The 9,828-nt window shown below is 47.0% G+C and overlaps 1 long non-coding RNA gene across 2 annotated transcripts; it reads left to right on the top strand.

Annotated features, from left to right (window-relative positions):
• Positions 1-2,237: 2,237 nt before the first annotated feature.
• On the top strand, positions 2,238-6,909 carry LOC141571609 (uncharacterized). Of its 2 annotated transcripts, XR_012496511.2 has the most exons (3): positions 2,238-3,594; positions 3,813-3,903; positions 5,932-6,909. It is a non-coding gene; the product is annotated as an uncharacterized LOC141571609 (long non-coding RNA). The 2 variants fall into 2 exon arrangements; XR_016020377.1 differs by lacking the exon at positions 5,932-6,909 and having other exon boundaries at positions 3,813-4,695.
• The last annotated feature ends 2,919 nt before the right edge of the window (positions 6,910-9,828 follow it).

The following is a 9,828-nucleotide window of genomic DNA, read 5'->3' as shown; positions in this document are numbered from 1 at the left end:
CATTTCCAGGTTTCTATCTTCGATGTCACTGATTCTTTCCTCCATCTCGTCAACTCTACTACCTAAGCTGGTTATTTCATTCTTAATTTCTTCTATTGAGTTCTTAATCTCCAGAAATTCTATTTGGTTGTTTTTTAAAATTTGAATCTCTTTCGGAAAATGCTCATATTGTTCTTTGATTGTGTTTCTGAGTTCATTAAACTGCCTTTCTGCGTTTTCTTACATCTTGTTGAGTTTTTTCAGAACTGCAATCTTGAGTTCTCTGTCATTTAAGTCACATATTTCCATATCTTTAAGTTCCTTTTCTGGAGACTTTTCACTTTCTTTCTGAGCTGTCTTGTTGCCTTGGTTGTTCATGGCAATTGCTGATTTAATATTTCTCTTCCTAGACATCTACACGAGTGGCTTCTGCAACAGGTTGATAGGAAGCGGTCTTTCTTTTGTTTTCCAGTACGGACCAACACTTTTAACTCTGTATAACAAAATCTATGTCTCCTCATCTAGCGGCTGATGGGATACAAATGATGCCCCAGCAAGACTTCCAGTACATCCCATCCGAAGAAGTCAACATGGCCTTCTGGCCGATCCCAAGACCCCTTCCCCTCGTCTAAGATCAGATAGGGTGAGAGTCCTGTGAGTCCCCAATAATCAGGGACAACGGGCACATTCAGCAGGAAGCAGATACAGAAGAGGAGATCTCCTGTCCCTCAACTTCCCATGGAGACTTATGGGGATCACGTCTCTCAGGGGAAACATAAGGCAGGTAGTTAGAGAGAGGAATTGTGTCTCCAATATACCCGAACATGTCAGGTAACATTCCTGTACATCCAATATGGCCTACAGAGAGCAACCACCCAGAAGACCTCCCCTCCACGCCCAAATCTTTCCCTTCTCCACTATAACCATCAACCACTATGAGGAAGCTAAAGGATACAAAACACCTAACTAGATTAAACTGGTCACTCAAACCTGCGCTGGAAAGGCTATTACGACCTCCATCTCACCCTCGCCTCATTATATCATCATTATAATATACATATGCCCAGAAGTTCATTAATATCATTATAACAGACTGAATTCTGGGAAGGAATATGTGCAGTCTAAAAAGATGATGTAATAGTCTCTTGTCAATCACAGCTGTCAATCAAGTGGCCCCACACCTAGGGAGGAGTAGCCCATTCTAGAAAGAAAGAAAGAAAAGAAAATCTCCAAGTCCTTGCCAGTCAGCGCCTTTTGAGCGACACTGTTGCTTGACGCCACTCCTATCTCTTTGGAGTGTACTTTCACTTCTAATAAACTGCTCTTACATCACTGTATTTCTGTGTCTCATTCAGTTCTTTGCTGGAGACGCCAAGGGCCTGGACAGGGCGCCGAGGAGGCCTGCTCTCTGCTCACACTTGGACAACACCATTTGGACTGCACCGTTCCACATACAGAGTTTTTTCCTATAACTATACGGTTGGCCTTCTGTATCCCCTGATTTTGCAACGGCAGATTCAACTAACTGAAGATTGAAAACAGTAGTTTCGATCCGCTTTTGGGAACCGGAGAGGGGAGTCGGTCAGTTGGCAGAAAAGCGGACAGTAGGTTGCACATCGTGTGGCTCCAGCCTCCAGTGAGACTATAGTGGTATGACTCCTCTACCTATGGCTCCGTGGGTGTTCCTTTTTGGCCTCACCATGTCCTGCGTTCTTGTGCAGGAAGCGGGAGCAGACACCCCGCAGGCCGCCCCACGCGACACTTCCCTTGACAGAAAAGATGCTGGAACTCGAGTTGCCCTTAAGATGGATTTGAGGGGCAGCCGGTTGGCTCAGTGGTTAGAGCTCAGGGCTCATAACACCAAAGTCACCGGTTCGATTCCCACATGGGCCAGTGAGCTGCACCCTCCACAACTAGATTGAAAACAACGACTTGACTAGGAGCTGATGGGTCCTGGAAAATCACACTCTTCCCCAATATTCCCCAATTAAAAAAAAAAAAAAAAGATGGATTTGAGAAAATATAGAAAACTCTCATCTTCTTTGTCGGCACCTTCTTGATCAATAAACCTTTCCATACTCCAAACTCTTATGTTTTGAGTTTTGGCCTTTTGAAACACTGGACACACGAACCTTGTGACTGCAACAGGCAGGAAGAAGTGGGATAACAAGGGCAGAAGGGAATCCAAGCTCCAAAAAAGATCTTTCCTGAAAGTCCCAGTTAGTCACTTAGGCTGACATCTCTTTGGCCTGAGCTCTGTCACACTGCCACTCCTACTTGGATGGAAGGTTGAGAAAAAACTTTTTTTAAAGCAGAGAAACATTGTTAACCGAAATAAAATTGGGATTCTGTTAGAAGGAGGAGTGGGAGAATGGATATTGGGTCTCTGCCTGATGCCCTCCCTTCGAATGCTTGGAGCTCTGGGAGTTATACACCGGCTCTGTACTAGGGCCCTAGGCCCCACGATTTCTGCTTTGTTTACTCTTGTAACATCAGCTGCCTTGATCTTCACTTTGCTGTGAATCCTTATTTCCACACTGGCTGTTTATTTGTTGGCTTTCTAAGAGGCAAATGCATATAATTCCAGGAACTATGAGCAATAAGATCTCCCCCTTTAATCTACCAGCTGTTCCATTTTTAGTAACCACAGTTCTTACTGAAACATTCAGTGGCTTAAAATCAACCCAACATGTCCCTGACTCTTCGTGCGTGCGTGTGTGTGCGCATGCGTGGACCTGAACATAACACATAACAGAAGGGGATGAGGGAGGAAGACGACATGACGCTTCCTCCTCTTTTGCAAGGCTGATGTTGCCTGGAACTGAGAATGCGTTGATGTCTAGAGTACAAGACCGTGCACTCCGACAGACAACCGCGGCACTGGGAGAACTGGGCGCCTCAGGCCCTGCCTGTGAACTCGCAAAGGGGCTGGTGGGGCTGAACCGCAGCCTGTGCTCAGCCCCCACCTGTGTACAGGGCATGGGCTGCCTGCCAGAGGAAGGGACCCTTTTTTCTAATTTGCACAAAAGTTGCCGTTTATTGCCCCGCTTACGCGCCTAGGGACTGCCTGTGCCTAGAGAAAGTGCCTTTTCCTATTTAATTCAGGGTGAGAATGAGTCTTTTAAAAATGCACACAAAAGATCCCTGCAGCCTCTTTCCTTATGGAGGGCGGTAGCTTTCTCCCCTACTTGGCAGAGATCTGTGAGTCATCACCGAAACCCCCCTCAGTCTCTTTCTTCTGGCTGCCATCCAATCAATGTCAGACTATTGAATAAAGGTGTCGTGCAGGGAGGCCTGCGGGGTCTCTGCTCCCGCTCCCCACATAAGAACGCAGGATATGGTGAGGCCAAAAAGGAACACCCATGGAGCCATAGGTAGAGGAGTCATACCACTATGGTCTCACTGGAGGCTGGGTTCACACGACGTGCGACCTGCTGTCCGCTTTGCTGCCGATCGACCGACTCTCCTCCATTCTCCTCCGTAGCCGCGGCAGTTGTATTAGTGGCCAATGGCTCAATGGTTACAGCTGACGGCCATCTACTACCTGAGCCAGCACCCCTCCACGTGAGGCCGAGAGCCTGGAAACTGCTCTCTGGGGCTCTCTCCCCACAAAAGGTAAGCTGAAGACCGGCATTCTATTCTTTGCTTCAGACCAACGCCTTCTGTTAAGAAGCCATCTCCCAGGCGTGCTGACTGCTCCCAGCAGTCTGGCTCACATGGGGCGCTCTGTACTCCACTGAGAGTGGGGAATGTGCCAGCCTGTTTCACGGCTCATTTTCACATCATGCTGCAGGTGTCTGACTTCAGCTGCCCTCATTTTAATTCAATTTCAGACATTGATTCTTCTGATGCTGGCACCACGCTGAGATGGGCTGTTCCTGGAGCCCACATGCATTGGCCACGCCTTCCAGTCAGAGGACTTATGTACGTATGAAATCATTGGATCCATCTTAAAGTGCTCAACGAATAATGACACTACAGAACAGTTGTAGAGCAGAATGGCTTTTTTCTTTGCTTGTTTGTTTTTCTGACAGTTTAGCCCCTTTATCAATTTAAGTCTCAGAGAGAAGCTCACTATTTAACGAAAACACAAATAAGGAATGACTCTGGCTGAAGACTGCTGAGGAGTTGAGCCCTGTCTACCGTGTGCCTGTCTGGATACTCTCCAGAGTCCCCCAGATGTCTCTGTGTCTGTTGAACCTGTTTTATAAATGTATAGGGTAATGGAAAAAACCCAGGCTTGGGGTTAGGCAATGGCTGAGTTCTTGCTTTGTTACTAACTATCTGAGTGACCTGAGGCAAATGAAACAACCCATTTTCTCCTGTCAACCTCATGCCCACACCCACAGGCACTCAGGTGGAGAATCACCCAGGTATTATCACCTCCCCCTCATCTACTCAAAATGCCCTTCCTCAGAAGCTCCTCCATCTTCTTTGGCCATGTAACTTTATACATTCTGGGAGGTGAAGCTGCTGCTTCCAACTCCGCTATCCTCCTCTCCCCCAACAATGGAAACTCAAGGTTGTCTGGGTGTCAGGATGCTGCTTAAAACACTTCCCTAAACTCCCTTGCATCTAGGGGTGGCCACAAGACTATTTGGCTAATGAGTCATCAGCAGAAGTCTGCTCGGTGCAATTTTCAGAAATTCAGTTGTTTTTCTGTTTAAAAAAAAAAGGGCACAAAATATAAAAACAAAAGATAGAAATAAAAAGAAAAATGATTCACTTGCAGCATGCCTTTGGCTCTTTCCTTCTCCTTTCTGCCTGAAATGTGGGTGTGATGCCTGAGGGTGGAGTAGCCCCCTTGCACCCATGAGGCAGAAGGATAGACATAAAGACGTCTAGCAGGAGATTCGATTCCTTGGAGACATCTCTGAGCAGCGGCATCAGCTCTGGACTGCCTGCTGCTGTCTTCTTGACAGATAAGAAAAATAAACTCCGATTTGGTTAAGCCATTATATTGAGTTTGGTTATGTATGTGTGGCCAAACACCCTCTCTCTCTCTGTGTAGTTTGGTTTGCCTGAGGTGTTCCTGCGTGACAGTGCTGCTTCCCCAAATTGCTTCCCAGATGCAAAATCCATAAATAGCATAGGCAAGAGACTCCCGCATTACCTGCCCTTAAGCGCAGCCAAGGCCTCTGGAAAAGCAGGTGCAGCCCCTGCTTTTTCCTGGGGGCCATGGGACACTGCAACTCTGAGCTCCAGTTTCCTCCTCTGTAAACGGGAATTATAATTACTCAGCAGGCTTAATGTGTTAAAAGCCCCAACCTTGTTACCAATTACAATTATACCAGCATTCCTCACTCCTCTTCAGCTTTTTCAGGGTCTTCCCAAAGTGAATGGGGAACATCTGCTCACCTTGGGAGGTCACCAGACTCATTCTTGTCCTTGTGAAGCTTCATTTCCTTCCTTAAGGTCAAAAACTAGAAAGCCTATTCTCAGTTACAACTGGGATGGGTGGGATGACACTCAGGCAACATTAAGGACATTCCGGCAAAGCAGAAAAGATGCAGTTTCCTTCTGAGCGAGCACCATCCTCCGTGGGGAGCTGGATACAGGTGGGGTTCTGGAGCCGCTAACCCCTATCCTGTCCATGATGGAGGGAAAGGGAAGTCCAGAAGGAGGTTGGGTCTGAGCGGGGCCTTTGAAGGGCTAATGGGCAGTGATTTTTCCTCTCCTACCCACCTCTTTATGATAATAGTATTATAATAATCTTACTCCCATGACCTTGCCTCTCTCTAACTGCCAGGGTATTTCTGTAGTCTCAGTATTTGGCTGTAGCCATGAGAAAATTGTCTTAATGTTATAATTTGTTTATTTTGCAATTCTCTGATGATATTCGGATAGCCTTTTGCCATTTGTCCCTCTTTTCTCTCTATTCCTTGTGCATCATCATTCTTTCTTGCTTATTTCTTTCATGCTCACTCCCTGAAATCTGATCTATCCTTTAAGGTCTGTCTCAGATGCCTGTGTGAAGCCCACCTGGATAAAGACTGTCGTGCAGGAGACCCTGCTCGCTGCGCCATTTGTCATGCAGGGCGGCCTGCGGGGCCTCCTGTCCAGCTCCCCACATAAGAACGCAGGATATGGCTAGGCCAAAAAGAACACCCACAGAGCCATAGGTAGGGGAGTCATACCACTATATTCTCACTGGAGGCAGGATCCACACGACCTGCAACCTGCCGTCCGCTTCTCTGCCTGCCAACCAACCCACCGACCAACCAGAGCAGTCGCGGCAGTTATATCAGTGGCTAATTGGCTAACTGATTACAGCTGACGGCCATCTACTACCCGAGTCAGCACCTTTCACATGAGGTCACGAGCCTGGAAACTGCTCTCTGGGACTCTATCCCCACAGAGACATTTCCCTTCTCCGGTACACACAGTGCTTAGTTTCTGTGGCTTCTGTGGTCACCAGCAAACTGGCATTAGACTTAGTCTTTGCACCACGCTTTAGGTCTCTTAAGGCAGGGATTGTCTTGTACTTAGCCCTGCCCTTGTCACTTTGTACTTGCTTGATAAATATTCATGGAATTCAACGGGAAATTCCACCTTGGGAAGAGAGGACAGGTGGACACAAAGCATGACACATTTTAATAAAATAGAGATGGTTTTCCTTGAGAAGTGCCTCCTTTGTATGCCTCTGACACATTGCTATAGGACCGGAAATAAAAGGTGTGGCCAAAAATCACCTGCTCAGAGAACTTGCCTTTAGGAGAAACACAAACTGAAAGAAATCACTACTGCCTCTCATCACCTATAACGAGGAAATTCTGAATAACTCTTTCCTGGGGGGACACCCACCTGCTGAGGTAAGTAGTAGGTGTGATAGAGGAAGAAGTGATGAATGTCCTCTTGGCCTCCGCACGCACCATCAGCTATTTATGGGTTAGTGATGCAAGTTTCTGTGTGTAGCGCCCTGGCCGTTGCTCACAGCGCTTTCCTACACATGCCCAAACAGGACCACGCCAGGCTGGCTGTAGCAGGATGTAGCAGGAGCTAGATGGAGCAGGTTCAGTGGGTCCCTCAATTCTTGCACTGCAAAAAAGCCTTCTACGGGGTGGGAACATGGCGAGAAAGAAGCAGCAGAACTTTTCTGTCTGATGGTGTTCGAGTGGAGATGTCTAGCAACCAATTAGATATGAGAGTCGCAAGCTTGGGAGGCAGAGAGTGAGCTGGAGAGGAGATTTCAGAGTCATTGGCGTATAAATGCGAATTAAAACCGTGACAGTAACAGTGACAGTGGTCAAGATCACCCTGGGGGGCACGAGGAAGAGGAAGATGGGAGTCCCAACACTTAGGTGGAGAACCAGACCCCCAAGAAAGCCAGGAGGGAATGGCTGGAGAGGTTAAGAAGAGGTAGAAGTGGAAATTAAGGGAATTGAGACTTGAGAGAGAAAGTGTGTGTGTGTGTGTGTGTGTGTGTGTGTGTGTGTGTGTGTGAGAGAGAGAGAGAGAGAGAGAGAGAGAGAGAGAGAGAGAGAGAAGAGAGCACACATCCAGTGAATGTAGCAGAGTTTCTGCTCTAAGGTAAGAACCAAAAATGCCCACTGGGTTTGGGGTGGGGCAAGTGAAATAAAAGGGGAGATGAAGGGTGGATGTCAGTGGTACCAGACAGGGATGAGAAGTAAGGAGAATGTGGTAGACACAGAGGTGCCTGCCTGCACCCTTTTCGAGAAAGGACTTGTTGCTCCTCTCCAGGAGTGTACTCAGCAGACAGTAACCAGCTGTCATCTCCTTCAGGGTCTTCCATTTCTCTGGGCAGCCCCACGTGGTGACCGAGCAGGGCTGGGGCACAAAGCCCTGCTGTTTAAGCCCAGTTTGGTTTGCTCTGAGGGGCAAACCTGCTCAAAGCCCTCTGAGGACTCACTGAGGCATGGCTGGCTACGCTCAGGTTAACTCAGCCCTCTGCCTTGTCCTGCCTCCTCACCCTTACTTCATAGGTGTTGATGCCTGATCAATATCTTTCCTCACAAACTGCATCTGCTTCCAGAGAACCCAATCTCCAACAGAGAGTGGTGGAAACAAGTCTCTTGAAGAATTTACTAAGAAGGAAAAAAGAAGAGAGCAAAAGCAAGGGTTTCTTTTTTCTTTTTGTTTGTTTAAGAGTAGGAAGGTAAGGAAGGAGGCAGTGGAGATGGGGTGCTTGAAGATGCTGGAGAGAGGGTAATTAATAGACAATAGAGTGAGGTCTGGGGAGGGAGGACGGACTCTACGGCCAGGAAGCGTGAGTGGCCTGGAACAGAGGGGCGTGTTGCCCATTCTCTGAGGTTGAGGCTGAGGACATCTTGATGGGGTGACTCTGTTGTTTTGGGGGGTGGTATGGAAGTCAGGAACACGCTGCCCAATGACTTCAGTCCCAGCACTGGGAGATGACCAACTGCCGGAGAGATGAAAGGGGGAATCCTTGAGGGTAAGGTGGACAAGACATTTTCCCCCACGGTGAGAGAGGATTCGGGGGAAGCAGGACAAGTTTTAGCACAACTGTAAACATAAGAGGAACCTTGGGAAAAACCCATTAAACAAGAGAATGGGGTCTGGGAGAGAGAGCGGAAAGACCCACTTCATTCTGTTAGAATCAGCTTGGTCTGTGGATTTTAGGTACTGATTCTGGAATGCAATGGGTTTTCTATTTGTTCAAACGCTGTGCCATCTACATATTTGCTAAACACGCACCTAAACAAGACACTATACAAATATTGAACAGCACAGGTTTGAGGTGAAAACCTTCTGGCACCTTAGGATACTGTCATTTAATCAGTTCCCATTTCTCCTAACTGTACCTATTCTGTATTTCTCCATTTGTTCTGGCAGGATCTCATTTGAGATGTCATGAAATGCCGTAATCAGATGCAGACCCTTGGTCTACTACACTGCCTCCTGTCAGTCTATGCTCTGACAAGGTCACGCGAAATGGGGACAGTCTGGCATGACCTGCCCTTGCTGAGCCCCTGTGGGCCCCTGATGGCCACTGACTTCTCTTAGGGGATCACAAAACACCTTTTTGTATCTCATTTGGGGATTTTTGCCTAAGGTCATTGTTAAGGCCACTGCTTTGCAGTTTCCAACATTCTTTTTTTCCCCATCTTTGGAAGTCAGAGCTATACTACCCCCAGCCTTCTAACACCTTTCACTTCTCCAGGATCCCTCAGAGATTGTCGACAGTGACTTGGTGATGCGCTTAGTTATTTTTTTCTTTTTGGCACTCTGGCATGTAATCCGTTCAGACCAGGAAATGTGAACACATTTAGAGCGGCTACACTTTCTTTTATGTTCTTTTCCAGGTGTTGGGTTTTGATTCCTGCTTACCAATAGTTGGTCGCCCTTTTCGATTTAAATGCCATGCTTCTTATGGAGAAGCTGGATGCACTAAAAGGATTTTGCTCTCCCTCTGTCATCTGTAAACATTTAACAGTTGGCTATGAGCAAGGGACCCATCCCTAACTTGTCCTTTTTCCTTTGTCATAACCAGTGTCCCCTCATAGCAAGACCAAACTTCCTTATCTTTCCCTGTAGGAATCTAGACACCATCAAATTCAATGCTCCGGCATTCCTTGTGTAGTGAGTGATATACTCTAATGGAAAAATGAGGGAAAAGGGACAAACTCTAGAAAGGATGGATTCACACTTTCTGCAACTGCAAAGGCCCTGCTCACACCGACAGTGTAATTGCACGTTTCTTATTTATTTGGCCACCAGATGGCATAACTGAGTGCGTTTAGAAAAAAAAAAAGGGAGGCTGCCATCCTAATAAAAAACCCCTACAAAACAGTATTAGGTAATTAATGTTGAAAATGCCCATGAGAAAGGACGTCCCACATGTCCATTCTAAATAAGAGTTGATATTCT

This window comes from Rhinolophus sinicus, chromosome 2 (genome assembly GCF_057876585.1).
Source record: "Rhinolophus sinicus isolate RSI-liver-muscle chromosome 2, RSI-T2T, whole genome shotgun sequence".
Lineage (NCBI taxonomy): Eukaryota > Metazoa > Chordata > Mammalia > Chiroptera > Rhinolophidae > Rhinolophus > Rhinolophus sinicus.
This window is presented reverse-complemented; position numbering and strand designations above follow the sequence as displayed.